The sequence below is a fragment of the Schistocerca gregaria genome, unplaced genomic scaffold, assembly GCF_023897955.1.
Source record: "Schistocerca gregaria isolate iqSchGreg1 unplaced genomic scaffold, iqSchGreg1.2 ptg000310l, whole genome shotgun sequence".
In the NCBI taxonomy this organism is placed as follows: Eukaryota; Metazoa; Arthropoda; class Insecta; order Orthoptera; family Acrididae; genus Schistocerca; species Schistocerca gregaria.
Genome location: NW_026061790.1, coordinates 110001 through 115000, shown reverse-complemented (window position 1 = coordinate 115000; position 5000 = coordinate 110001). Strand labels below are relative to the sequence as shown.

The 5000-nt window shown below is 53.7% G+C and overlaps 2 non-coding genes across 2 annotated transcripts in view; both read left to right on the top strand.

Annotated features, from left to right (window-relative positions):
- The first annotated feature begins 2621 nt into the window (after positions 1-2621).
- LOC126305298 (small subunit ribosomal RNA) lies at positions 2622-4514 on the top strand. Its single transcript, XR_007553366.1, has one exon. It is a non-coding gene; the product is annotated as a small subunit ribosomal RNA (ribosomal RNA).
- Positions 4515-4875: 361 nt separating this feature from the next.
- The window catches only part of LOC126305335 (5.8S ribosomal RNA), a 155-nt gene continuing 30 nt past the window's right edge, over positions 4876-5000 (top strand). Inside the window, exon 1 of the ribosomal RNA XR_007553400.1 lies at positions 4876-5000. This exon is cut by the window's right edge and continues 30 nt beyond it. This is a non-coding gene — a ribosomal RNA (5.8S ribosomal RNA).

The following is a 5000-nucleotide window of genomic DNA, read 5'->3' as shown; positions in this document are numbered from 1 at the left end:
GTCCCTTAACCTAACTCAAGTTGTCCCTTAACCTAACTCAAGTTGTCCCTTAACCTAACTCAAGTTGTCCCTTAACCTAACTCAAGTTGTCCCTTAACCTAACTCAAGTTGTCCCTTAACCTAACTCAAGTTGTCCCTTAACCTAACTCAAGTTGTCCCTTAACCTAACTCAAGTTGTCCCTTAACCTAACTCAAGTTGTCCCTTAACCTAACTCAAGTTGTCCCTTAACCTAACTCAAGTTGTCCCTTAACCTAACTCAATTTGTCCCTTAACCTAACTCAATTTGTCCCTTAACCTAACTCAATTTGTCCCTTAACCTAACTCAATTTGTCCCTTAACCTAACTCAATTTGTCCCTTAACCTAACCCACGTTGTCCCTTAACCTAACTCAATTTGTCCCTTAACCTAACTCAATTTGTCCCTTAACCTAACTCAATTTGTCCCTTAACCTAACTCAATTTGTCCCTTAACCTAACCCACGTTGTCCCTTAACCTAACTCAATTTGTCCCTTAACCTAACCCACGTTGTCCCTTAACCTAACCCACGTTGTCCCTTAACCTAACCCACGTTGTCCCTTAACCTAACCCACGTTGTCCCTTAACCTAACCCACGTTGTCCCTTAACCTAACCCACGTTGTCCCTTAACCTAACCCACGTTGTCCCTTAACCTAACCCACGTTGTCCCTTAACCTAACCCACGTTGTCCCTTAACCTAACCCACGTTGTCCCTTAACCTAACCCACGTTGTCCCTTAACCTAACCCACGTTGTCCCTTAACCTAACCCACGTTGTCCCTTTGCCTAACATAGTTCACTGCTCGGAATCTCTGGTGTCGTTGTTATCCTCATGTAGATGTCTTGCGAGTGTTGCTTACTTTCCACATATTCCCGCTATCCACTGTCAATTGTACTGCAATAGGACTATATCGCCGCCCCCCCCCCTCTGTCCCCCTCTTTGTGTCTCTGTCCTCTCAAGCTGGTCGGTCTGGCGTTTGAGTGTTAAATGAGCCTCGCAGCTGTTCAGTTGCATTCAGATGTCGACGCCCTCAGTGTACGTCGTGGTATGGTCTGTGTCCATTGTCCGCTGATGTCGTACGCGTAACCCACACGCTGTACCGATCATCGGTCGTTACGTACAGAGTGAAGTAGTGTGATACGTGTGACCGTACGCTGGCTGTGCCCAACGGTGTCGAATCTCAATTTCCATATGTTGTGCTCGATGCTACTTGTCTCGTCTCCCAATAACAGCTAGGTTGCACTGTGGTACGCCGTAGAGGCGTGTGGGAGGAACGTACGAACGCATTGTATGTCACCCTGGGTCGCTGGGGGTGGTGGTGCGGTGAGTCAGGTCAGGTCAGGTCAGGTCAGGTCAGGTCAGCGTGAGCCGTCTGATGTAGTGACGCGTGTATTCCGACTTTGTCGTATTGCCTCACACAAAGTGCTACCCTGGTGGACCGCGTTCCATATCTGGGACATGCCGCAGATGCCGGTTGACAGTGGATCGCGGAAGGGACATCGCATACGTGCGCGGGCCACCTTCCACGTGTTCTCTTCTGCACATGTCGCAGTGTGTATGTGGTCTGATGTAGCGTGTCGTGACACATGACATCCTGGCATGCAAGAATTGTTGAATTCGCAAATGTAGGTGGACATCTACGTTTACTGCCCAAGATACGCAAATGAACTGGAAATCCGTTGTTGAGCGGTTGTTCACGCTGGAGGTGAATCTGTGATGGCGACGATCGGTACAGCTATTAACCGGTTGTTTCAGCGGTACCCGCCACATCCACACACGTGACTAGGTCCATGTGGGTATGAAGCGATACGCGGCGGTGGCTTGGTGGGACTGTTCCCGGCCGGTGAAGGGGGGCCGCCCGGCGTGTTGGCCGCGCGCTGCGTGGGCGCACGCGCAACAGGCGGCTGGTGGGGGGCGCCGAGTGGCAGGAGCGCCAGCCGACGGGCCCGGCAGGCGGTGCAGCTACGCTGCGGCGCACCCTGCACGCGGCGCCTGGCGGCCAAAGTTGGTTCAGCCGAGCCCGGTGCGAAGCGCGGTGGACATCTGCAGTGTGCTGGTCTGATTGAGGACTGTGTGCGTTGAGGATGCGCCGCCGCCTGGCACTCGGCGCCGCGACGCCGTCTGCTGCTCGGTCGCCCCAGCGGTTCTCGCAGGTGGTTTGTATCGCAGTTGTGCGGACGTGTTGGCGCGTGCGCTGTGCTGGGAGAGTTCGCTTCTGCACCCAAGTGGGGCTTTGCCCTTGTGTGGCGCTGGCGTTGGAGCTGCCGGTCACCATAGGTGGCGCGTGTTGTCTCCCGCCGGCAATGCCACGACAGCACGCTCCCGGGCCTCTGTCGGCAGCGGCAAGCTCAGTTGGGAGCAAGGGTGTTCGCACTAAAACCGTCTACTCGCCTAACTCCGGGCGATTGCGCCTCTCTCGAAACCGACCAAGTACCTAGGACGGCGCTGCGCGCCGCCGGGACCTGAGAGGGTTTCGAGGTGTATCGTGCAGGGGAGCTCGGCCTCCTCCTGTTTGCAGAATAATTGAGCGGACGCTTGCGTGTTCGCGCGGGCCCCCGGGACACACTCCCGGGCGGCCGGCTGCTCAGCTCTAGTTGACGCAGCTCCCTGGTTGATCCTGCCAGTAGTCATATGCTTGTCTCAAAGATTAAGCCATGCATGTCTCAGTACAAGCCGCATTAAGGTGAAACCGCGAATGGCTCATTAAATCAGTTATGGTTCCTTAGATCGTACCCACGTTACTTGGATAACTGTGGTAATTCTAGAGCTAATACATGCAAACAGAGTCCCGACCAGAGATGGAAGGGACGCTTTTATTAGATCAAAACCAATCGGATTGGCTTGTCTGGTCCGTTTGCCTTGGTGACTCTGAATAACTTTGGGCTGATCGCACGGTCCTCGTACCGGCGACGCATCTTTCAAATGTCTGCCTTATCAACTGTCGATGGTAGGTTCTGCGCCTACCATGGTTGTAACGGGTAACGGGGAATCAGGGTTCGATTCCGGAGAGGGAGCCTGAGAAACGGCTACCACATCCAAGGAAGGCAGCAGGCGCGCAAATTACCCACTCCCGGCACGGGGAGGTAGTGACGAAAAATAACGATACGGGACTCATCCGAGGCCCCGTAATCGGAATGAGTACACTTTAAATCCTTTAACGAGTATCTATTGGAGGGCAAGTCTGGTGCCAGCAGCCGCGGTAATTCCAGCTCCAATAGCGTATATTAAAGTTGTTGCGGTTAAAAAGCTCGTAGTTGGATTTGTGTCCCACGCTGTTGGTTCACCGCCCGTCGGTGTTTAACTGGCATGTATCGTGGGACGTCCTGCCGGTGGGGCGAGCCGAAGGGGTGCTTTCGCGTCCCGAGGCGGACCCCGTTTAAATCCTACCAGGGTGCTCTTTGTTGAGTGTCTCGGTGGGCCGGCACGTTTACTTTGAACAAATTAGAGTGCTTAAAGCAGGCAAGCCCGCCTGAATACTGTGTGCATGGAATAATGGAATAGGACCTCGGTTCTATTTTGTTGGTTTTCGGAACCCGAGGTAATGATTAATAGGGACAGGCGGGGGCATTCGTATTGCGACGTTAGAGGTGAAATTCTTGGATCGTCGCAAGACGAACAGAAGCGAAAGCATTTGCCAAGTATGTTTTCATTAATCAAGAACGAAAGTTAGAGGTTCGAAGGCGATCAGATACCGCCCTAGTTCTAACCATAAACGATGCCAGCCAGCGATCCGCCGCAGTTCCTCCGATGACTCGGCGGGCAGCCTCCGGGAAACCAAAGCTTTTGGGTTCCGGGGGAAGTATGGTTGCAAAGCTGAAACTTAAAGGAATTGACGGAAGGGCACCACCAGGAGTGGAGCCTGCGGCTTAATTTGACTCAACACGGGAAACCTCACCAGGCCCGGACACCGGAAGGATTGACAGATTGATAGCTCTTTCTTGATTCGGTGGGTGGTGGTGCATGGCCGTTCTTAGTTGGTGGAGCGATTTGTCTGGTTAATTCCGATAACGAACGAGACTCTAGCCTGCTAACTAGTCGCGTGACATCCTTCGTGCTGTCAGCGATTACTTTTCTTCTTAGAGGGACAGGCGGCTTCTAGCCGCACGAGATTGAGCAATAACAGGTCTGTGATGCCCTTAGATGTTCTGGGCCGCACGCGCGCTACACTGAAGGAATCAGCGTGTCTTCCTAGGCCGAAAGGTCGGGGTAACCCGCTGAACCTCCTTCGTGCTAGGGATTGGGGCTTGCAATTGTTCCCCATGAACGAGGAATTCCCAGTAAGCGCGAGTCATAAGCTCGCGTTGATTACGTCCCTGCCCTTTGTACACACCGCCCGTCGCTACTACCGATTGAATGATTTAGTGAGGTCTTCGGACTGGTACGCGGCATCGACTCTGTCGTTGCCGATGCTACCGGAAAGATGACCAAACTTGATCATTTAGAGGAAGTAAAAGTCGTAACAAGGTTTCCGTAGGTGAACCTGCGGAAGGATCATTACCGACTAGACTGCATGTCTTTCGATGTGCGTGTCGTGTCGCGCAACACGCTACCTGTACGGCAGTGGCCGTGCGCCGCGTGCGGAACCACGCGTGCCTCTCAAAACTAGCGGAAGTGTTGTTGTTGTGTGGTACGAGCGCTGAAGCTCTGGAGCGGCTGGCCTGCGGTACCTGGCGCCTGGCGCCGGTTTTGAATGACGTTCGCCCGAGTGCCTGTCCGCTCCGGTGTGGAGCCGTACGACGCCCATCGGCTGTGAGGCCGTTGGACACAAAAAAATAGTGGAACAGGGGCCGTCAGACGCCTCAGTCCCGCAAATGCTACTGTCTTGAAAGAGACAGTGGGAGACTGAAAAGGAAAAGATCACCCAGGACGGTGGATCACTCGGCTCGTGGGTCGATGAAGAACGCAGCAAATTGCGCGTCGACATGTGAACTGCAGGACACATGAACATCGACGTTTCGAACGCACATTGCGGTCCATGGATTC